General features: G+C 40.9%; 1 protein-coding gene and 1 long non-coding RNA gene across 4 annotated transcripts in view; both read right to left on the reverse strand.

Moving 5' to 3' along the window:
* Positions 1–25,487, reverse strand: part of ZSWIM5 (zinc finger SWIM-type containing 5) — a 137,861-nt gene that overhangs the window by 50,953 nt on the left and 61,421 nt on the right. The window lies entirely within an intron of this gene.
* On the reverse strand, positions 1,852–23,940 carry LOC121154740. The gene is made up of 3 exons (XR_005883602.1): positions 23,872–23,940; positions 17,479–17,483; positions 1,852–1,863 (listed from the first exon to the last, which is right to left on the reverse strand). It is a non-coding gene; the product is annotated as an uncharacterized LOC121154740 (long non-coding RNA).

The following is a 25,487-nucleotide window of genomic DNA, read 5'->3' on the forward strand; positions in this document are numbered from 1 at the left end:
CAAATAAATATTTAAAAATAAAAATTAAGACACTGTTGAATCACTCTAATTCATTTTTAATCTTTTGTTTTCTACTATGATACTCAACTGCTATACTGAGAGAAACAGAACCTGAACAGGAACAAATGGCAGAGAACACACAACATGCAATCTCCCTGGTTAGGTCATGTCTTGACATTCAAAGAGCTAAAATACAGGAAGATAACAACCTAAAAAAAAAAAAAAAAAACCTTTCTAGAGGCAGACACAATAATAGAGGTTTAGGTGGGGCAGAGAGCTTGCATCTGTTGATTCATTTCCCAAACACAGGGGAATTATATCCAGGTCTCCTACTTGGGTTCCAGAAATCCAACCCTTTGAGCCTCTGTACTATCTCCCGGGGTCTTTTATCAGCAGGAAGCTGCAGTCAGAAGGCAATGCAGGCATCAAACCGAGGCATTGTGACATAGGCTGTGGGTATTCTGTCACTGTCCCACCCACCAAGCTAAATGCTATTACCAACTAATAATTTGTTCTCAAAGATTTATTTACTTATTTGAAAAGGTCAAGAGATGAGAGAGAGAGACAAAGAGAATGAATTTTACATTTGATTGCTGGTTCATGAAACCAGGAGCCAGGAACTCCATCTTGGTCTCTCATGTGGGTGGCAGGAATCCAAATATTTGAATTATCATCTATTGTTTCCTATGCGTATTAGTAGGAAGCTGGAATAGAGGTTTGGAGTAGCCAGGACTCAAGTCAGGTATTTCAAGATGGGGTAGGGTGTCCCAACCAGTAGTTTAATCCACTGCATCACAAGGCCTTATTATTTAACATCTACTATGCTTTAGGTCCTGAGGATGCATCTACTGCAAAGATCTAATGATATCTGGTATTATGGAATTTACATTCTAGCTAGGGAAACAGATATTGGACAATAATGTCCACAAACAATTATTTAATTCTAATTGTGATAAGAACCATGAAGGAGAAATGCAGAAAGGTAGGCCTGTAAGAGGAAGCCCCTGATCTGACTCAAAGACAAGTTGGTAAAAATGAATTTCTTGAAGCGCTGGAACTGAATTTTATTGGATGAGTGGGAATTAATTCGATGAAATGATGGGAACTGGCAAAGTAATAGCAAAGGTGCCTCCAGGTAGAGGCCCCAGAGGGGCTGAGACAGAAAGGAACATGGATATTCAAACAGAAAGAAGACCAGTGACTGGAAAGCCAACAAAGGATGCAGTGTCACGCATGAGGCTAGAAAGGTAGACGAAAATCATTGCCCTGGAGTCTTCCTGAATTCCTACTTCTACTTTACTTCCAAACGATCACTAAATCCTGGCAATTCTGCTTCCTGAACATCTAGCCCTCTCCACTACCTCCTCTAACACTGCCTCACGTAGCAGCATAGCACTCTCTTGTCTGGATTAACTAATCTTCCTTCCTCTAAGACTTTTCTCCTCTACTCATCTTCCGTAATATAAGCAGATTGATCTTTCCAAAAGGGCAATAAAATGTTCTTCATACAAAACTATGACCTACTTATCTTCTATTCCTGGTGGCTGACAGAGTCGGGCACAGAACACACATTTGCAAACATGTCTGCTGAACTCAAACTGCTTAAAAATCTTTAAGTGGTTCCCCACTGATCATAGGATAAAGTTCAAACTTTGCACAATGGGGCTTCTTTCCATCTCTTCAGACTGTGCCCTCACTACTTCTCAACACATTTAAGACTCTAAACTACTTTCAGTTTCTCAACAATGGTACATGTTCTCCATTGTCCTAGCATCCATGCCTGTGCATGTGACATTCCCTATCCCAGGCAAGGCCTTCTCACCTTCTTCTCATCCCTAATTCTCAGCTCATATGACACTTGCTCTGAGAAGTCTTCTTTAATCTCTCTAAAGAACAGTTAAGTGCTTCTTTCTAAACTCTCATTTTTCACTAGTCATTTTTCTATAATTACACTTGACAGCAATATAATTAGTAGTTTTGATATTTGTCTTGTAAACTCCTAGAAAGCATGAGTTATGTCTCGTTCATCTCTTTTTCATTAGTCATATCGTAAGAGTTTAATAAGTGTTAATGGATAATGAATAAATGAACACTAAACTGAGTCCTTAATTTACATATTTATCATTATTATTCATAGATTAAGAATGTTTATAAGATTCCTGACTTCATGATTAAAATGAAATAGGCCAATAATGTAAACAACTTTACTTGGATAGTGAATAGTGAGCAAGGTAATAATAATTTACAAGCTAATAATATCAAAGCACTATTTCATAGAATTATCATTAATGCTTACAATGGATGGCTGTTGTTTCTGCCAATTTTTGTAATGCATATTTAAAAATATAAAATGAGGCATTTTATTAACATCTACTGGTTACTTAGTATATGCCAGTGTTGTAGGTACTTTCTAGGTATTAGCTAATTACAGAAGCTCCACAAGGCAGCTTCTTCTGCTGTTTCCCATTTTCAGGTAAGAAAACTGAGGTCCAGACAGGTAAAATAAGTTGTGTCAGATCATACAACCTGGGATTCAAACCAAGGTATTCTCTAGTGCCTGTACACTTAACTAGCATATCAAATATTCCAATGAAGCTATGTTTACAAAACTTCATGAATGCAAGTGGCAAGTACAATTCTACAAAGGCAGAATCTTGTATTAATGACAATTAAGTAAACTGACACTTGCCTGGTTTCCTGGGAAACTGTTCAAGGCAACTGAAATTCACAAGAGCTCTGTAATGCTCTCACAGTTGGAATGAAGATGGGCTCGTGAACTCATCTGTACCAGACAATGTCTCAGCACAGTGAGTGAATCATCTGCTCCCAGTTCTAAAGGAAAGCACTTCTCACCAGCCCTCTGACACCATTCAAAGGCTTTTGTGTTTTTGAGTGCACGGAAGGCTCTAGAAAGTCTAAAGCAATTAAAACCACTTTGCTCATTGCTCTTTTGATTCATCAGGTCCTCAGGCAGGTGCTAATGCATGAAAATGAATGTCATTTCAGCCAATGGCAGGGAAAAGAATAGCTGAGGTTTTTCTTATATCCACTTTAAACATATGAAACACACACACATGTGCATACAAATGCAAATATATGATGAATTAAGTAGCTCCTTGGGAAGAGAATCCTTCCTCTTAAATAAATTTGATTTTGATGAGATTACACAATGTACAGACCTTCTCAAGGGATATCTCCTGGAAGGTCATGGTAGTATACCAAGCAGAAAAGACAGCTGTCATGCCTCACCTTTCTGTCACCCAGCAAAACAGAAGGCAAGAGACGGTTTAAAACTGAGTGGAATCTACAAAATAACTCATTTTCTTTTCAGAAAGCTTTTCTTCAAATCTGGGTAGCTACTCCTTACACAGGAGCACTCAAGTGGCTTGGTGGACTAACACTGTGATATAAAGAGATCAGGAGTTGCAATTCCAATATCCCTCAATTCCTCTTTGCCTCAGTTTCTTAATTATGCAAATGAATATAATAATAACACTTATCTGCCTATCAGACTCCTGTGAGAGTAATTTGTAAAGAATGCATTTTCCAAAGCTATCATTCAGCAGCAATTCCAACTGGCCAGGCCTATAGAAGTTCCCAAGAAGCAGATGGTGCCTGCACACTTGAGTGAGGGTGCAAGAAACTGCAAACTGGGGAGTAGTATTGTTATTTGGGAATGTAAGTGATGCTGCCCATTACCCTGAGAGCTACTTGGTTTGTTTGTGTTAGAGAGGTCATCCTAAGCTTCTCAGAGCAGCTGAGTAAGCTGGAGGGCCCTTCTTGCGGCCATCTGCTCCCTTCCCAGACTCCTGTGGCAAATCAAGAGCTTTTCCTTGTGTTAACCTCTGCCGAGCAGCCATGGCCCCTCTCAGCACCAGCTTCAGCACACAGGGGTTCCTGCTCTCCATCTGTGCCAGCAACTACGGCTAAATAACAAGGTTTCCCAAGCCCAGGCATTCATGTGCTGAGATTACTTTGCATTGCCTAGATTTTCAATATTCTTTGCCTTGGATCGCTATAAAGGAATTAGATGTATATTTTAAAAATCGGCAATTTTGTTATTTTTAGACATATCTAGATGAGAAAAATGCAATGGGAATAATTTGGAAAATTTACTTAAAAATATAACATCCATAAAGCATAATTACTTTAAAAAAAGATTTCATTTTTGTGATAACTCCTCTATGGTACTTAAGATTTACAAAACAAGCTATTTTACATATTGATAGATAACTGCAGATTAGATGCCTCATCTTCAGGTTACAAATTGTGCGCAGGTTGAAAGAAAAACATAACACAGCTCAAGAAGATCTCTGTAGAAACAGCGTACACATATGCAAAGTACATATACTGCCAGAATGGATGTTTCAGGCTACCACCTATAACCTGAGTTATTTATTGAAATGGAGAAAGATCAACATATACTTTGTAAAATACAGCTTTATTTAGCAGCTTACCTCAGAGGGACTAGGTTAAAAACTAACAATGAGGGCCCGGAGTGATAGCCTAGCCCCTGAAGTCCTCGACTTGAACACACCAGGATCACAGTAGGGAGCTGGTTCTAATCCCAGTAGCCCTGCTTCCTTTCTAGCTCCCTGTTTGTAGCCTAGAAAAGCAGTCAAGGCTGGCCCAAAGCTTTGGGATCCTGAACCTGCGTGGGAGACCTGGAAGAAGCTCCAGGCTCCTGTCTTAGGATTAGCTCAGCTCCATCCGTTGCGGTCACCTGGGGAGTGAACCATTGGACAGAAGATCTTCCTTTCTGTCTCTCCTCCTCTCTGTATATCTGCCTTTCCAACAAAAATAAATAACTCTTAAAAAAGAAACCCTAACAATGAACTGCTTTTCAAAATGAAAATGATATGTGTAACTATATTTAGTTAACCACAATACCGAGTGATTTTTTTTTGTGGGACTTAAAAATAGCATTCAGCCAATCATTTTCTTTGCTGTATAGAAGCTTCTCAGCCTCATGTACTCCCATTTGTTTATTTTGGCTTTGACTACCTGTGCTTTTGGTGACTTTTCTAAAAGGTCTGTTCCAATTCCTATGCCTTGAAAAGTGCTTCCTATGCTTTTCTATAATAGTTTGAGGGTTTCTGGGTACAGATTTAGATCTTAGATTCATTTAGAGCTGACTTTTTGCATAAGGTGACAAGTGAAGGTCTTGCTTCTTCTGCAGACTGCTAGCCAATGTCCCAACAGCATTTGTTGAATAGACCAGGCTTTTCCCTTGGAATAGTTTTAGTTCTCTTGTCGAAGAGAATGAAAAATGTTCAACTGTACATGCGTGGGTTTCCTTCTGGTGTTTCTACTCTGTTCCAATGAACTTCTTCTCTGTTTCTGTACCAGTACCAGTCTGTTTTAATGACCACTGTTCTGTAGTATGTCTTGAGGTCTGGAATTGTGATTCCTCCAGCTTGATTTTTATTCTGAGGATAGCTTTGGCTATTTGTGGTCTCATGTGTTTCCAGATGAACCTTTGTATCATCTTTTCTATTTCTTTTTTTTTTTTAAAGATTTATTTTTATTTTTTTTTATTGGAAAGGCGGATACACAGAGAGGAGAGACAGAGAGGAAGATCTTCTGTCCGATGATTCACTCCCCAAGTGAGCGCAACAGCCGATGCTATGCCGGTCCGAAGCCAGGAGACTCTTCCGGGTCTCCTACGTAGGTGCAGGGTCCCAAAGCCTTGGGCCGTCCTCGACTGCTTTCCCGGGCCACAGGCAGGGAGCTGGAAGGGAAGCGGGGTTGCCGGGATAGAACCAGCGCCCATATGGGATCCCGGGCGTGCAAGGCGAGGACTTAACCACTTGCGCCACCACGCCGAGCCCCTGCATCTTTTCTATTTCTGAGAAAAATGTTGGGATTTTGATTAGATTGTACTGAATCTGTATATTACTCTTGGTAATATGAACATTTTGATGATGTGGTTCCTGCTGAGCCAGGACACTGATCAGTTTCTCCACCTTTTAATGTCTTCTCCTATTTCCTTTTTAAAAAAATGCTTTGTAATTTTCATTATAGAGGTCTTCCACATCTTTGGTTAGGTTAATTTTAAGGTATTTGATATTCTTCTCTGCTATTTTAAAGGGGACTGTACTTAAAATTTTATTTTTTATTTGTTTATACTAGTTCCATCATTTTATGTTCATTAATTTTGTATCACTCTACCCTGCCAAAGTTCCAATAGTCTCTTGATTGAATTTTCTGGTTTTCTTACGTAGAGAATCATGTCATCTGCAAGCAGGGATAATTTTAATTCCTCAGTTCCAATATGAATTCATTTAATTTATTTTTCTTGCCTAATAGCCTTTACAAGAACTTCTAATACTATACTGAATAGCAGTGGAGAAAGTAGACGTCTGTGTCTAGCTCCAGATTTTAGTGGAAAACCTTCCAATTTTCCCTATTTAGTATGATGTTGGCATTGGGCTTTTCATATATTGGTTTGATTGTTTTATAGAATGTTCCTTCTATGCCTGTCTTGCTTAAGGTTTTTTTTTTTTTTTTTTTTTTTACTACTTAGAAGCTAGTTTATTATGTTAAGAGGTGGGTTTCTGTTGCCATAATTTGAAATTATTTTTTTAATTGTTATTAACATTGTATTATATGATACAGTTTTATAGGCACTGGGGATTCCCCCCACCCCTCCCACAACCCTCCTCCCATAGTGGATTCCTCCACCTTGCTGCATAACCTCAGTTCAAGTTCAGTTGAGATTCCTTCATTGCAAGCATATACCTAGCATAAAGTCCAGCATCTTATTGTCCAGATAAGTTCAGTGGCCTCTTGGGGAGACCTTCTCTGGTCTGAAGGTAGAGCTAACAGAGTAAAGTTCTGGTCAGTTAAAAGCCCCAACAAAACCTCAGCATCAATATACAATGTTATGGAATTAATTGGCATAGTACTGAGTAAACAATATGTTAAAAATAATGCAAGTTCCATTCTTCAAAACATCTGGGTTGAGACAGTATCAATAACAGGTTCAAAAAATAACCAACAACCAAACAAAAATTACAGGTTAAATCAAGGCAAACATGTGGTATCTAACCTTTTGGGATTCGCTCATTTCCCTTAGCATTATAGTTTCCAGTTGTGCCCATTTAGCCACAAAGAACTGCATTTTGCTTTTTTTTTTAATAGCTGAGTAGTATTCCATGGAGTAGATGAACCAAAGCTTTCTTATCCAATCTTCTGCTGATGGGCATTTCGGTTGCTTCCATGTTTTTGCAATTACTGATTGTGCTGCTATGAACATAGGGAGGCATGTTGGTTTGTCGTGAAACAGGTGTTTTGGATATATTCCTAGGAGTGCTATTGCTGGGTCATATGGTATGCAGATTTTGAGTTGTTTGAGTGTTCTCCAGACTGATTTCCATAAAGGCTGTACCAACTTGCAGCTCCACCAGCAGTGGAGTAGGGTTCTCTTTTCCCTGCATCCTCACCAACAAGTGTCGTTGCTGTTCTTTTTTATGTGGGCCAATCTTACTGGTGTTAGGTGGTACCTCATCGATGTCTTAATTTGGATTTCCCTTATTGCCAGGGAACTGGAGCATTTTTTCATATGTTTGTTTGCCATTTGGGCTTGTTCCTTTGTGAAATGTTTGCCCATTTCCCGTGCCCATTTCTTGAGTGGCTTGTTTGTTTTGGTTTTTTGGTTGTTTTGGAGTTCTTTGTATATCCTGGAGATTAGCCCATTGCTTAAGGTTTTTAGCATGATACGGTGTGGATTTTATCAAATTTTTTTTCTGCATCTACTGAGATGATCATGTAGTTTTTATTTTTCAGTTTGTTGATGTGGTGTATCAAATTTATGAATTTGTGAGTGTCAAACCATCCCTGTATGCCAGATATAAATTCCACTTGGCGCAGGTGAATGATTTGCCTGATGTACTGCTGGATCCTGTTGGTCAGATTTTTGTTGAGGATATTTGCATCTATGTTCATCAATGATACTGGTCTGTAGTTCTCTTTTCCGCTGTATCTCTATCTGGCTTTGGCATTAAGGTGATATTGGCTTCCTAGAAAGAGTTTGGAAGGATTGCCTCCCTTTGTATTATTTCGAATAACATATGGAGGAGGATTGGGGCAAGTTCTTGAATCATCTGGTAGAATTCAGCAGTGAAGCCCACTGGGCCAGGATTTTTCTTGGTTGAAAGGGCTTTAATTACTGATTCAATCTCAGTCTTTGTTATAGGTCCATTTAGATTATTAATTGCCTCAAGATTCAATTTTGGTAGATTGCATGTGTACATGCAATCTCAACATGGATAAGTCTTGCAAATATTGAATAAAATATGGAAGATGAACACAGTATGATTAGATCAGATAAAGTTTAAAACCCAGAAAATTTAAATTATGGTGTTTGAAGGTATTTAGTTAAGTAGAAAAAAAAGAAAAGCAACAAATTGACTACCATGACACTGGAGCAGTGGTTACATTTGTGTGGAGAGAAGGGATGGCATGAATGAGACTTAAAGGGTGCTGGCAAATGGTCTATTTCTTGTTATGGTACTGATTAACAGGAATTCACTCTGTGATATAACACAGCTGTACAAAATAAAACCACGGTAAAATAACACATTTAAACTCAATACAGGATAGCAGCTAATTTTTTCCCAAGTTTCCCTATAATTTTGTTTTAAATGAATAAAATTGATATTCATTTCCAAGATTAGTGTATATATAACAAATAAATAATGCACATAATAGGAACCCAGGGAAGGTTAACTTTAAAACTAATAAAAAGACCACGTTTAGTTGTGAAGAAAAGGTGGCTTAGGGCTCTGCAGAAAGTGAAAGTCATGGAACTTAAAGTACTTAAAAGGAATGCCTCAGCTCCTTTAACTAGGAAGTTCAAGTGGGCTGACTTCAAATTTAAGCATGGCTAGATGCACTAATTCAAATGCTGTCATAAACAATGTATTGGCTATACATTCCTACATTCCTATGTCTCTCAAAGCTTCATTGTCAGGCAGGTAGTAACAATCCATCATTTTCCCCAAAATAAAACATCATATTACTTCTCCCATCCTTAAAAACACAAACACCTCCTTTTAACTCAATCTCCTTGCTATTCACCATCCCATTCCTTTGCTTCTTTGGGACAAAAATCAGAGTTATTGATAGTTTCTAATTTTTCTCTTTTGTTTTTTGAAATTGAAAAGTCATATATATAGAGAAAAGGAGAGACAGAGAGGAAGATCTTCCATCTCATGATTCACTCCCCAGGTGGCCACAATGGCTGGAGCTGTGCCAATCCAAAGCCAGGAGCTTCCTCCAGGTCTCCCATGCAGGTTCAGGGTCCCAATGCTTTGGGCCATCCTCTACTGCTTTCCCAGGCCATAAGCAGAGAGCTGGATGGGAAGTGGGGCTGCTGAAACACAAACCAGTGCCCAACTGGGATCCTGATGTGTGCAAGGTGAGGACTTTAGCCACTGGGCTATGGCGCTAGGCTCCCCTCCATTTACTTTAAAAAATAAAAAAATTTTTTTTAAAATTTTTGATTATGATTACATAATCGAGAAGGATGCATGCCCATGTGGACCACTGATTAGAGTGGGAAGGGTCGAGGAACAGGCAAAGGAAGATGAGACAATTATCTCCAATGTTCTCCTTTTTCTTCTTTCTGTTTCTAGAGGAAGGAGGAAGTGCTGGAGTCTGTGCAGTGGGTGTGGAGGACACGAAGGTGTTTGGAGAACTGTTCCCCTGAAGGCAAGGCCACAAGGAATTTCCAGCTGCATGGCAATGCCCAGCGGATATCTCTGGAATCACCTGAAGGCAGTTCCACCTCCCTTTGCATGGACATCCACCGATGAATTCTGTAATCTATTCAGGCATTGCTTGGTCTTTACTATCAATGTGAGCTTGGAAGTTGATGTTGCTGATAAGTCTTGCCAAAGGGACTTTTACAATTCATGCTGTCTCTGTCTGTTGCCCCCATTTGATCATCCTTGATCTTTAGGTTCCCCTTTTTTTGTGATGCATTTCCTCCCTTAACTGATTCAAGACTAAGCTGTAGAATGAGGATTGTAGTAGGAATGTGGTACTGATTGATATGCATGGTCTACTGAGAACTTCTATTGAGAGCTTTGAGGTGAAACAAACAGAATTATCTTTGTAAACACCCACTTGATCATGCCAGAGCTTGTGACCACTTCTGTATAAATAAAGGGACAGCTTTCTTGCATTGTCCATTATGATCCTGAAATTGTAGTGGTCCATTTCTTTTCGCTCCTTGCGTATTCTATGCACCCTTCTCGAGTTCTGAACTCAGCTGGAGCTGGACTCAGGCATGGAAGAGAAGGGGAGAAATCGCACCCAGCATCAGTACCCAGGGACGGGTGATGGCGCCTGATGTCATCCCAGGGTTCTTGATGAGGACCACATTCCAAGGACACTGCTCAAGTAGTTTCCATAGTCCTGAAATGCTGCTGATTTCACTGCTCCAAAGATGAAATCCTTCCAAGGTCCACTGGCTGATATAGTTCACATAGAGTCTCCATTTGCCCAGATACTTGTTGTCAATGCTTGGCCAGTAGATTTGTCTGTACTGTCTTCAGCCCCATCTCATACACAAACCAATGGGTGCTGTGGCCCAATGTAATCATACCTACAACACACTGGGCCTGTTTTTACTTTTTTTTTTTTTAATTGAAAAGTCAGATATATAGAGAGAAGGAGAGACAGAGAGGAAGATCTTCCATCCGATGGTTCACTCCCCAATTGGCCACAACGGCCGGAGCTGTGCTGATCCAAAGCCTGGAGCTTTGCTTTTTCTTCAAAGGCAAATTCTTGCCATTCATATAAATTGAATCACAGAAAATATGATTCTTAATGTGTTTCACTAAGCATAATGTTTTTCAAGTTCATTCTTATCATAACATATACCAACATTTCACTCATTCTCCTCCTCTTTTTCAGAAATTATTTTGTGAAGGTAAAATTCATATAAAATTTGACCATTTTGAAGTAAATAATTTAGTGGCATAAGTGTATTTACAGTGTTACATAATCACTATTTTATATCAAACTTACTTACCATCCCAAACAAAAACTTTGTATCCAGTAAGCAATAATCATCACTCTTCCCTTTTCATGGTTCCCTCTACTTTACCACCTCTATGAAACATTTGGTTCAAGACATCTGTTCTTTTCTGTCATTTCACCTAGCATTAACTACTTAAAATTATTTTATTTATATGAAAGGCAGACAGCTAGCAAAACAGTGGAGATTTCCCATTTGTTGAGTCACTCTGCAAATGCCTGCAGTAGCTAGGACTGGATAAGGCCACCAGAATCTGGAACTCTAAGACTGGGCATTTAACACAGCAGTCAGGATACTCCTGACTTTGAGTCCTGGCTCCACTCCCAGTTCTGTGTACTCTAGGAGGCAGTAGGTGACTGTTCAAGTGTTTGGATCCCTTTCACCAACTTGGGAAATCTGGATTGAATTCCAGGTTCCTGCTTTGATCTGGCCCATCTCTGACTGTTGCAGGAATTTGGGAAATAAACTAGCAAATGAAAGAACTCTCTTTCAAACAAATAAAGCAACTATAAACACATTCTGTTTTTCATCAGCAATGCACCCCTGGAAGAAGCCTCACTTTATCATGAGGTGTTATTCTTTTACTTATTGCTTAATTAATCTGCTATAAATTACTTAGAATTTTTGCATCTATGTTCATGACAGACACTAGACTACAATTTCTAGTAATAGCTTTGCCTACTTTTTGTATCAGATATTGCTGGCTGCACAAACAGCTAAATAATCTGTTCACTGATTTTTAGAAGGAAAGGGAGCTGGAATTTGTCAAATGCTTTATCTGTATCTACTGAGTTAAGTTTTGTTAATATGGTGAATTAAATTTACTGATTTTCAATGTCTAATTTACTGTACATTCCAGACCAAAATTCCATTTGGTCATGATGCATTATGTTTTCACATGTTGGGTTTAATTTGCTACAACTTTATTCAGAATTCCTGTGTTTTTGACCAAGTAGGATATTAGTTTGTGGTTTTCTTTTCTTGTAATGTCCTTTATATAGCAGGGGGAAGGCTGGTCTCATAAAATTGAGTCTTATCTCCTTTTTCAAACTTTTGAAAAAACTTGTATGTGGAACTGATTATGTAGAACTTTCTATTATTCCCTGTTTAAACACTTTTTATTATTCACCTGTTTAGCCATCTGGGCTTGGACATTATTTGTACGATAATTTCAAACTACAAATTCAACTCTAATACAGCTATTTAGGCTGCATATTTCTCCTCTTGAATCCTTGCCATTCTATTCATTCCTACTTATTATCTGTATCTCTCCATTAGAATGTGGACATCAGTATGGAGTCATTTTGGCCTTTTTTTTTTTTTGAAATGTGTTTTATTTTCTAGTGTATTCTCAGTACTTAGGGCATGGTATATACTAAAGACTGAACACATTGTATTTGGATAAGATTTATACTTTCAAAAAGATTTCTGTTTATTTTTATTTGAAAGGAAGATATTACACAGAGAGAAGAAGAGACAGAGAAAGAAAGACCTTCCACCTGCTGGCTTACTCCCCAAATGGTCACAATGGCCAGAATAGAGCCAATCAAAAGCTGGGAACCAGGAACTTTTCTGGGTCTCTCCTGTGGGTGCAGGGTTCCCAAAGACTTGGGCCATCCTCTGCTGCTTTCTCATGGCATATGCAAAGTGCTGGATCAGAAGTGGAACAGCTGGGATGTGAACCAGCACCCATTTGGGATGTCAGAACTAACAGGTGGAAGTTTAACCTATTATGTACCATGCTGGCTCCAATATATGCCTTCTAATGCCTTCCAAATGCTCCACTATTTGTATGTTTAAATATATCATCTCATTATACATGATATCTATTTATTATTTTAATGTTATATATGTTTAAAAATTATGTGATTTCTATGTAATCATATTCATGAATTTCATCTCAGAAGGATAAAGGAAGTCTCACAAAATATCTGTCACAAATGATCATACTGGATTTGGTTAGTGGAGAACAATTGATTAGCCACAATATTTGATGTAAGAAGTTAATCTGGGTCATTGTTCTAGAAAGAACCGCTCTCTTCAGATTTAAAAAATGTCATTAAACTAGTATCTGTCAGTTTTCTACAGGTATGTTAGGTAGAAGAATGGATAAGGTCCTTAGTCTCCTTCTCTCTCTTTTTAAGATTTACTTATTTTTATTGGAAAGATGGATCAGATTTATGGAGAAATAGAATGAGAGAAAGATCTTCTGTCTACCTCTTCACTCCGCAAATGGCTGAAATGGACGGAGCTGAGCCAGTCCAAAGCCAGGAGCCAGGAACTTCTGGGTCTCCCACATGGGTGCAGGGTCCCATGGCTTTGGACCTTCCTGCACTGTCGCTTTCCCAGGCCACAGCAGGAAGCAGGATGGGAAGTAGAGCAGCCCGGACATGAACTGGCACACATGTGGATCCCACAGCTTGCAAGGTAAGGATTTAGCCAATGAGCCATTGCACTGGGCCTCCTCAGTCTGTTAAATGTAGAAGTTATAGCTTGGATCCAGGATAGTACATACCTTGTTTTCAGATCAGTCAAGGGTGGTGTCAATTATAGCAAAAAAAAAAAAAAAAATCACAAAAATAATGGAGAACTCTTCAAAAGCTATAATATGGGGCTGGCAATGTGGCATATAGTGTAAAGTCTCTGCCTGTGGAGCTTGCATCCTTTTTGAGTGCCAATTCAAGTCCCAGCTGCTTCAATTCAGTTCCAGCTCCCTACAAAGGTATTGTGAAAACAGGAGAAAATGGCACAAGAGCTTGTACCTCTACACTTACATGAGACCCACAAACAACTTCTGGCTTCAGACTGACACAGCTCCGGTCGTTGGGGTCATTTGGGGAATGAATCACAGGCTGGAAGATCTCTGTCTCTATGTAGCTCTGTCTTCCAAATAAATAAATCAGTTTTTTTTTTTATTTTTTTTAAAGATTTATTTTTATTATTTTTTCATTGGAAAGGCGGATATACAGAGAGGAGAGACAGAGAGGAAGATCTTCCGTCCGATGATTCACTCCCCAAGTGAGCGCAACGGGCCGATACTATGCCGATCCGAAGCCAGGAGCCTCTTCTGGGTCTCCCACGCGGGTGCAGGGTCCCAAAGCTTTGGGCCGTCCTCGACTGCTTTTCCCAGGCCACAGGCAGGGAGCTGGAAGGGAAGCGGGGCTGCCGGGATTAGAACCGGCGCCCATATGGGATCCCGGGCGTGCAAGGCGAGGACCTTTAACCACTTGCGCCACCGCGCCGGGCCCCAGTTTTTTTTTTTAAAGCAACATACATCCTTCAGAGTAGTTATAGTTGGTATGTTAGTACTTCATGAGTAGGGTTTTCTTGATTGGTATTATCTGTACTCTCTGGGTACACAGGAAAAAATTCAGACAGACATCTGCTCCTTTGTTGTTACACTGAACTCGTACAGCGCAAGTTCAGAATCAATAAACTTCAGAGGATTATGATACCAGATCCAAGAAGAAATTATCTTATATAATTGTCTTTCCTCAGGGAATACAGAGAATAAAATGATTCACAGAGCAAAAAATGGATCTAAATAGTATGAGAGTAACAAGGTTGCATGGTATAAATCAGCTTTATGCTTACTGGCTTAGTGTAATTATAAGGAAACTAGAATTGTAAACATTAATATAAAACAAAACAGACTTTAAGACACGGAATAATAAAGGACATTTTATGATAAAAAGATCAGCATAACAAGATACATCATAAATGTAGATGTATCCAATAAGAGGGCTCCAAAATATAGGACCCAAAACACATGGATATATGAATTCAAAGGAATATGTAATAAGAATTTTTTTGCTAGTGATTTCAATACTATTTTGAAAAACAATTGATAGAAAAAATGCATAGTTCTGCTTTCTTCAACAAACAGCAAGTGAAGTCTGGCTCTCTGTCACACCAGTGGGTGTGGTAGCCTGGCCAACCCCCACTCCCAAACCCAGTCCACATGCTGGCTGATGGATGTAGCAGTCCTGCCTGTACTGACCTGCTTCCCCAGTCCCAGCTCTCACACTCACCAATGGAAGCAGTAGCCGAGCAAAGGAGTCCTTGAAGTTCCCTATCAGGTTCACTCCCAGCCCTCAGTCTTGTGTATGCCTTCAGGTGCTATGGCCAGTCTGAAATGGCCTGGCACTGTCTCAGCATTGGTTTAACTTATCAGCTAATTGAGCACATAGTCTCCCTGCACAATAATAAAATACTTAATCTGGTTTCAGAAATTACTGAACTGAGCTCTTCACTTACACCAACCATTTTTTTATGTGAATGCCAAAGTACAGAATAAAGTGCTTTATCACAGGTTCTGTTACTATTGATCTGCTACTTGAACTATTGCATGGTGCCTGGCGAAAAACAAACAAATAAACAAACAAAAAAACACCAGTAAGATACTTACTAAAACACTCAGGCTACTATCCTTCACATTTGCAGCATTAGTTGTATATAAACTCTTATTCTCAATCTATAACAATCAGCTGTGAATCAACAGCCCTCTTAGAATATTCATATTTGAAAACTTATTTACATTAAATGCTTACATTATATATTAAGGTGTAACTAACTTCACAAGTATTTCTAGAATAGCCATTAAGAAATAAATTGTGGGGCCCAGTGCGGTAGTCTAGCAGGTGAGAGTTCTTGCCTTGCATGTGCAGGGATCCCATATGGGCGCCAATTCATATCCTGGCGCACCCTACTTCTCATCCAGCTCCCTGCCTGTGGCCTGGGAAAGGAGTCAATTATAGCCCAAAGCTTTGGGACCCTGCACCTGTGTGAGAGACCGGAAGAGGCTTCAGGCTCCTGGCTTTGGATCAGTGCAGCTCTGGCTGCTGTGGCCGCTTGGGAAGTCAATCAATGGACGGAAGATCTTCCTCTCTGTTTCTCCTCCTCTCTGTATATCTGAGTTTCCAACAAAAATAAATCTTAAAAAAAAAATACATTGTGGGGCTGGCATTATGGAACAACAGGTTAAACAGCCACCTATGACACTGGATTCCCATAATGATCACCAGTTGGAATCTTAGCTGCTCCACTTCAGATCCAGCTCCCTGTTAATGCACCTGGGAAATCAACAAAGGACTGCTTCAAGTCCCTGCTACTCACGAGGGAGACCTGGATGGAGTTCTTGGCTTCTGACTCTGGCCTGGTCCAACCACGGCTGTTGTGCCCAATTTGAGGAATGAACTAGCAGATGGAAAATTTTATGTTCTCACGTTTTTCCATCTCTGTAACTCTGTCTTCCAAATAAGCAATTAGAAAAAAAAAAAGAAATTATATTCCTGGGTGAGCATTTTAACCTCCAAAACAATAAGCAAAATAGGGACATTTAACAGTCTTTTACACTACTAATTTTAATAATAAATTTCAAGGTAAAAAAGAAAATCACAAATGAAAATATGTTTAAGTCTAATCATTTAATTTAATTTGAAGATTCTAATTTAGCACCAAGAAAAATGAACTTAGACAAAATTACATTAGTTTTCTTGAACAAATTAATCATTTACCAAGTAGTTGTTGAGTATTACTATGTGTTAGATACTATTTTAAGTAATGAGAATGTGGTAGTAAAAGGAGTCCAGTCTTATGAAAAGTATTTTATCAAAGAGAGGGGTACGCAATAAATGAGTAGATAAACAATGTCCTTCTATGATACTGTTAAAAAAGATATATAGGGCCTGGTGTGGTAGCCTAGTGGCCAAAGACCTCACCTTGCACACACCTGGATTCCGGTTCATACCCTGGCAGCCCTGTTTCTCATCTGGCTCCCTGCTTGTGGCCTGTGAAGGTAGTAGAGGACGGCCCACAGCCATGAGACCCTGCACCTGTGTGAGGGCCCCAGAGGAGGGTCCTAGCTCCTGACTTTGGATCAGTGTAGCTCTGACCATTGCAGTCACTTGGGGAGTGAACCAGTGAAGAGGGTCTTCCTTTCTGTTTTTCCTCCTCTCTGTATACCTGACTTTCTAATAAAAATAAATCTTAAAATAAAGAAATACACAATGGGATATACAATAAATGTTACACAGCATGGAGAATAACCAAATAGTATGGTGAAGAGCAGCCTCAGGAGGTTTTTATGGAGTTCCCAGACCTTGCCCTCTCTCTCCTGCCCATTGTGGATATTTGGTGGAGTAAATCAAAGAATGGGAAATGGACTCTATCTCTGTTTCTCAAACAGAAAATCATTTTTAAAAAAGATATCTAGAACTATTTGTTCGGTTACAGATCCTGCTTGTGAAGTCTAGACAGCTCATGGGTTAGAGTACCTGCCAGTATTTGTGTGGGCTGGATCTCACAATGGGATAGGCTGGGGCAGCCTGCAACACCCACTGTCATGTGCAAGACCAGGACAGGCTGGGCCAGGTTACAGCAGCCACTAGTGTGAGCTGGCACTGGGGGCAGGGCAGGTGGAACTAGGTTACAGCACCTGCTGGTAAATGCCGAGATGGAGTGGGCTATGCCAGACTGGGCTGCAGCACCCACAGCATACTCAAGCCCCAGGACCGGGAGGAGGCCTGTAGGGGAGCTTCCCAGACTCCCCTGCTAGGGCACTGCTTCCACTGGTGAACTAGAGAGCTGTGACTGGGGGTGTTGAATGAACTGGGCAAGGCTGGAACACCCATTGGCCTGCACAAGAGCTGGGTTTTAAGAAGGTCTGGGCTAGGTTAAGCCATTACACCTATTGGTGTATGCAGGAGCCAAAATAAGTGTGTGCCAGCAGGCCTTTGCCACTGGCGAGCACGAGAAATGGGGATGGGGACAGGAAAGACCAGGCTGGGTTGCAATACTCATTGGCATAAATATGGCCGGGTCTGTGGGTGGGCCAGGCTGGGCCAGCCCACAGCCAGATCCAGAGCTAGGAATGAACCTGGTACAAAACTTCAAGGACTCCTTTGCTGGGCTATTTCACTGATGAGCATGAGAGCTGGGGGTGGAGGGATGGTACAGGCAGGGCTGCTACAACCATCAGCCAGCATGTGGAGTGGGTTTGGGAGTGGGGGTTGGCCAGGCTACCACACCCACTGGTGTGACAGAGAGCCAGAATGTGTGGGCCAGCCAGGCTTTTGCAGCACCCACTGGCAAGTGCTGTGACTGGGTGTGAGTCATATCAGGTCAGACTGTAGTACCCTCTGGCAGGTAAAAGATCCAGTGCTGGGAGTGGGCCTGGTAGGGAACTGTGGGCACTAACTTGCTGGGCTGTAGTTTCTGCTGTTGAGTGTAAGAGCCAGGGATGGGGTTAGGCCAGGTTGATCAAGGTGGCAGCACTTGTCAGTATATGTAGGTTAGGTCTGGGAGTGGGGTGGGCTGAGCTAAGCTATAGCATCTACGAGTATGCAAAAGAGTCTGATGAGACTCAGGGCAGACAAAGCTAGGTCACAGCACATGCTGGCATGTGCAAAAACTGGACTTGGGGCGAGCCTGATGGGGTTAGTGGGGGTTGCCTTGACTAGGCTGCAGCACCTGCCTGAGTGTTTAAAAACCGAGCCTATGGTGGATTGGGCTGGGCTAGGCTGCAGCAACTGTCAATTCTCCTGAGATGGGGCTTGCATGGAACTGACTAAGCAGTTGCATCCACAGGTATGTGTGTTGGCTAGTGCAGGTGACATACTGAAATTGACCCTGCACTAGCTGCCATACACAATAGTCAAGTTTGAGCTCACCCCAGATGAACAACAACCAAATGGCTAGACTCAAACTCAGACCACAGGAAAAACTATAAGATGTGTGGTCTGACATTTGAGTGCATGTATTGAGACTGCGTCTCCTAGGTTGCTGATGCCTGTACAGTGGATGGTATACACATGATGCACATGGAGGACATAATAGCTCATCTAAGTCAGGTGGGATGACATCTACTTCATCAGAGGATGGAAAGCAGTACAGGTTGGACAACTCTCCTGTCCAAGCTCTGCAACAGATGTGTGGGTCTGTGAATGCACTAAGTTAGACTCTGTCGACCAATATATCTTGGAAAAATCTTCTCAGCCCTGGAGCAATGAAACTGACAATGACTCAGAATTATCAAAATTACTCAAGTGAAACCCTCAGAAGTTTCTTCCCCACATTAGAGTCTCTAAGGCATCATCGAAACAATGCCCAAACCCTTGGTTGTTGCTTGGTTTAACAATAAGGAGCATCCCTCTGCCCCCTTCTCCTTCCACCTACCACAGACAAAGGAAAAAAAGAAAAATAATTGAAACATTTTTCCCACCCTCTTTTCCTCCATGCCTTGACACTCCTCAACCTAATCAGAGACCCACATGGGTTGCATCCCTTTCAACTAGGGTAAACAATATTAAAAATAAAATAAAAAACTAACAATAATTAAAAAAAAAACAAAATAAAGTATACCCAATATGATGGTACACTGTTACTATCAAGTGTTACTATCTTTTTAAAAAATAATATTTATTTATTTTTATTTGAAAGGTAGATATTGCAGAGGAGAGAGAGAACAAGAGAGCAAGAGAATCAATATGGCAGAATAGGGTAAGGACACGTTTAAATGGGCAGAAAAACATTTAATCAAGATGAAGCAGAAAAGACATATTTTAGGAAATGGAAAAGAACAGAACAACAGCAGAGGGGTACCTGGAGACTGACAGACACAGGAAGGCAGCGGGCACAGCAAAGTGGTGTGGCAGTGATTGATACTCCAGCAGCATTCAGCTAACAGCAATCTGAACTCCACCAGCAGCCAGACCTCCACCAGCAACCAGGTGGGAAGGGACTTGCACTGGGAGCTTGGGAGGTGAACCCAAAGAACTGTCCTTCCTGCTGGTCCATTTGATTTGACCAGGAGTAGAGACAGAGCAGCAGATCCCAGACGGGCAGTGCAGGAACAGGGTGGATTTCACAGCCCAGTCAGCACGCGAGAGCCAAACTGGGCGCCATTTTGCATAAGAAGAAAACGGCAAGGGAAAGGATTGAGCATGCGCTGAGCTGCGAGTGAGCTCATTTCTGACTCAGTGAACTGCATTGACATGGCATTCCACAGGTTACACCCGGTACAGGTCTGGGTAGCCCTCAGACCTGACGGCCAGCAGATCAAGAACTGTAGTAGTGGTAAGTCAGGTGCCATTTTGTACACTGTGGCAATAGCTTTGGGATAGCAGGAGCCAACAGTGAACTGCGCATGTGTGTTGAGCTCGCGAGAACTTGCTCAGATCAATGGATTGCACTGGTCCCGCAGGAAAATAATACCAACTGTGGCATTGTACTGGTCAAAATAGGTCCGTGGTCAAAATAGGCACCCAGACCTAATGTCCAAAAAGATCAGCGCCACTAACAGCCTCATTATATAGGACACCTGGTGTCCCTAATCCTGGGACCTGCTCCAACTGGAAGTGGGACAAAGGTTGCAAAGACAACAGTGCAGCCTCAGCACGGTATCACAGGAGGAGTAGAGCGGTGAGCCAGGAGCTGGGGCTGTGGAGACCACGGTGGAAATCTGACATAAGAACCTAGAGCTGGAACTCGCTGGAGGTTGTGGCACAAGTGGCTGCAAGCAAAAAAGTTGTGTACCAACTGCAATAAGTAGAATTGCATTGCAGACCTGTGGGTGACAGCCTAGAAACCTGCCACAAGGAGAAGAATCTGATAACCAGAAGTACAATGATCAAGAGCAAAAGAAGAGACAATGGCACAATGAATATTACTGAAAACTCCCCTGCAAAGGAGCAAAACCCTATGCCAACCTCAGAGTTAATTGAGGAAGACATCGAGAAAATGGGGAACACAGAATCCATAAGACTCATTTTAAAGCTTCTGATCAAAAATGAGAAGCTCATGCAAGAGTTCAAAGAATTTAAGGAAGCAATGTATCAAACCAAGGCTGGTATATCAGAAATTAAGAACAGAGTAGAGCAAATTACAAGTACAGTGGAGAGTCTCCAAAGTAGACTGAAGCAAGCAGAAGAAAGAATCTCAGGGCCCGGTGCGGTGGCGCAAGTGGTTAAAGGTCCTCGCCTTGCACGCCCGGGATCCCATATGGGCGCCGGTTCTAATCCCGGCAGCCCAGCTTCCCTTCCAGCTCCCTGCCTGTGGCCTGGGAAAGCAGTCGAGGACGGCCCAAAGCTTTGGGACCCTGCACCCGCGTGGGAGACCCGGAAGAGGCTCCTGGCTTCGGATCGGCGTAGTATCGACCCGTTGTGCTCACTTGGGGAGTGAATCATCGGATGGAAGATCTTCCTCTCTGTCTCTCCTCTCTGTACATCCGCCTTTCCAATAACAAAATAATAAAAAAAAATAATAAATGAAGAAAGAATCTCAGAATTGAAAGATATTTCCTGTCATCAGGGGGAAGCAAACAAAAAGCTTAAAGTAGAGCTAGATCAGGCCAAAAAAAGTATTCAAGAATTGAAAGACACTCTTAAGAGGCCAAATATAAGAGTTATGGGAGTCCCAGAAGATGCAGAAAGGGAAGCTGAGTTTGCAAATGATTTTAATGAAATAATCAAGGAAAATTTCCCTAATCTGGAGAAAGAATTGGGAAACAAGATCCAGGAGGGGAACAGAACTCCCAACAGGCTTGATCAAAAGCGATCTTCACCGAGACACATGATTATCAAGCTCTCTTCAATGGAACATAAGGAAAAGATCCTTAAATGTGCGCATGAAAAAAATCAATAGACATATAAAGGAATACCAATTAAGCTCACAGGAGATCTCTCACAGGAAACTCTGCAGGCCAGGAGAGAATGGAGAGACATATTCCAGATTCTAAGAGAAAAAAATTGTCATCCTAGGAGAACATATCCAGCAAAGCTTTCTTCTGTCTTTGAAAATGAAATAAATTCTTCCACACTGAAGAAAAGTTAAAAAAATTTGCCTCTTCCAGACCTGCCCTACAAATGATACTTCAAGACAGAGATACTTGACAGAGAAGAGGAATAGCACCTACCAAAACCAAAGGCAAATGGGAAGAACATCCCAGTAAAATGACAACAGAAGACTAAACCAATAAACAACCCGTTCCTAAAATGACAGGACCAAAGTACCACCCATGTATATTAAACTCTGAATGTAAGTGGCTTCAGCTCAATCAAACATCATAGATTAGTAGCTGGATTAAAAAACAAAACCCATCTGTTTATTGTCTGGAGGAGGCACACTTCAACAACGATCAGCGGAAACTATATTGCATGGGTTTTGTTGTTTTCTGTTGGTTTCATCTCTTCAAAACACTTTCTTCTGATTAAATGATTTGGTAACTCGTAGATCATGCAGTGGCATCATTTTCTTCAAGAAGGTTCTTGATTTTCATTTCTTCAGCTACATGTTAGTCATTTAATAGCACGTTATTTAACTTCCTGGTGTTGTTAATTTCTTTTTTCTCCCTGATGTTGATGTTGTTTTATGGCTCTTCATTAATGGGATGTATAGTAGCTATGTAATGGAGACTGTCATATCTAGCAACATGTCATTTAACTTCATGGCATTGTAAATTTCTATTTTTCTTTCTATTGTTGATTTTGTATTATGACTTTTCATTTGAGGGGATGTACAGTAGCTGTGAAATGGAGACTAACATCCAGAGGTGAGGATGCAGTGTAGTATGCATTTCTGCTTCCAGTCAAAGATGGACTTACAATGAAACTGTTTACTATATCTTGACAATAGTATGCTGGACTCTCTGCCATTGTCCATGCCTGCAATGATGGACATATGACTGTGTATGAAGAACTATATGTTAGTAATGATATAGAGGAACTAGGTGGGGGGGAGAGAATTGGGGAGGGGATAAGGGAATATGGAACTGTATCATCAAATGAAAATAATAATAATAAAATATTAAAAAAAAAAGAAAAGAAAGAGCGCGAGCGAGATCTTCCATCTGCTGGATTACTCTTCCAGTGGCTTCAACAGCCAGAGTTGAGCTGAGTTGAAGCCAGGAGTCAAGAGCTCTCTCTGTGTCTCCCATACAGGTGCAGGGGCCTAAGGACCTGGGCAGTACATTCTAAGGAGATAAGCAGAGAGCTGAATCATAAGTGGAGCAGTTGGAAAATGAACTGACACCCATAAGATTGCTGGCAGCCCTTGTGTGGGTAGTTTGTTGTCACATTGCACCCGCCACCCCCCCCGCCAAGTGTTATCTTAAGCGGGTGAAACTCAGTGAACTGGTTGAGTCTCCTGAGGTCTGAGAAGCACGCTGAGGGAATGTTATAAACTTGTACGTTTATTATATTAGACATTCATAGTTTTTTCAATCTTGGTTTCTTTCTTTCAATCAGGAGCTATGTCTTATTATTTTTCATCTTAGTATCCCATACCTAGTAGAATCTGTAAATGATTACTAAACATCTCAAAACTGCTAATTTTCATTTCTCTTCTGATAACCTCATTTCCTATTTACCAGAGAAATAAGAAACTAAGACAGCTGTACCCACAAACTTTGTTTTATTAATCCATTCTTTTCTATGCTCCTCAGCTCTCTTTCGTATGGTCATCCTTTTACTTTAGCCCTGCAAAACCCCAATTGTAGATGAATCTTAACTGTCTTTCCTAAATTCATCTTGTTAGTTAACACTGCTGACAAAACTCAAATTGCTACTAATAAACTCTAGGTATCAACTTCAGACTTAATTTCACCATATCACTTTATGTCATCTATATTCATCATTATACTCTTAAACCTATTTTTCAAGGGCGATTTCAAACAATTTCCAGTATAGGCAAATGTCCAACCCTTCCTTTTTTCCCCTTCTTGTTCCAACAGAAGTTGTTCCTCTCCTACCTAAGGTCTAACCTCCCACCTCTGCTCTGAATCCTGCCACCTTTCATGTGGCCTCCTCAGATTATCCCCTTTGGATTACTTCCTCTCAACAGTCAGTTTCTACTGACCTCCACTCAACAGTCTCATGTGTCGGTGTTTACTCCGTTTTCCTTAGGATTTACTTGTTTGGGTTTTTCTTCATATTTACTTATTTTTATTGGAAAGGCATATTTACAGAAAGATCTTTCAGCTACTGGTTCATTCCCCAAATGGCGGCAACGGTTGGAACCGAGCTAATCTGAAGTCAAGAGTCAGGAGTCTTTTCCATGTGCGTGCAGGGTCCCAAGGCTTTGGACTATCCTACGCTGCTTTCCCAGACCATAAGCAGAGAGCTGGACAGGAAGTGGAACAGCCGGGACATGAACCAGTACCCCTATGGGTTCCTAGTGCTTGCAAGGTGAAGAGTTAGCCATGAAGTTATTGTGCCAAGCCAAGTTGCTCTACTTTCAGTCCAGCAACCACTTATGGCCTGAGAAAGCAACGAAGGACGAGTTAAGTACTTGAGCTCCTGCATCCACATGGAAGACCTGGAAGAAGCTCCAGCTTCTGAACCAGCAAACAGATCTCCCTTTGTCCATTGTCTCTCCTTCAGTCTGCAAATCTGCCTTTCAAGTGAGAAGACAAAAAGCACAATAGATCTTCCTCTCCAATTTATCTTCTAGAGTTTCCATAGCAATCTTAATAGAATACTAATGTGAACATCTTACTTTATCTACTTAAAATTCTTCAGTGGCGCCCCACTGCCAATCTTCAAGTCTATTACCAAAAAACAAACAACTTTACAGAAGTATAGGGAAAATGATTTGAAACTTGTTGCAAAGAAAGAACTTAATATTTCATGTCTTATCTAGAAAAGAAATACACTGAATTATATACTTTAATGAGTAAGCTTGATAAGCAAATTGCATCCCAAATACTGTACTGTTTATCTCTAGGTTTGAAAATAGAAACTGGAGCATATGTTTGGCCTAGTGTCTTTAGGTGCTGGTTAATGATCACCATATCAGAGTTCCTGGGTTCATTTTCTGTCTCAGACCTCAGTTTCCTACTAATGTGGATTCTGCCAAGTCAGTGGTGATGGCTTAAGTAATTGAGTCCCTGACATCCATGTGAGACCTAAATTGTGTTCTTGGCTTCTCGTTCTGTTGTGAGTATTTGGGGGATGGACCAGTGGATTACAATTCTCACTCTCTGTGTGTTTCTGCCTCTCGCATAAATAGTTAAAAAAGTAAACAAACAAAAATTATATATTAATTTTTTTTATCAGTTTAACTACTAGCCATTTTTCTTGCAAACACTCAGGTAAATATGATGAAAGCTTTGCCTTGTTTACCCTGCAGCTACTCATGTCCTCTGGCCCTCTGGCACATAATCTTTTTTTTTTTTTTTATGTTGTTTACATGCTTATCAAGGTGGGAAGGATCGAGGGTTTTGGAAAAGTGGTTGTGAGCATTGTTTCCAAATTTCTATTTCTCCTTCCTGTTTCGGGGGCAAGGGAGGAGATAAGCACATGAGCCATACTCAGCCTCCCAACCACTCCAGTACCTGGGGACAGGGAAAGATCACCTGATATCAACCCAGGGTCCTGATGTGGCACATGCTCTGAGGGTTTCAATAGTTCAGAAATGCTGTTGATCTTCCCAACCCACGGATGAG

This window comes from Ochotona curzoniae, unplaced genomic scaffold, assembly GCF_017591425.1.
Source record: "Ochotona curzoniae isolate NIBS_2020 unplaced genomic scaffold, NIBS_Ocur_1.0 contig_2855, whole genome shotgun sequence".
NCBI lineage: Eukaryota > Metazoa > Chordata > Mammalia > Lagomorpha > Ochotonidae > Ochotona > Ochotona curzoniae.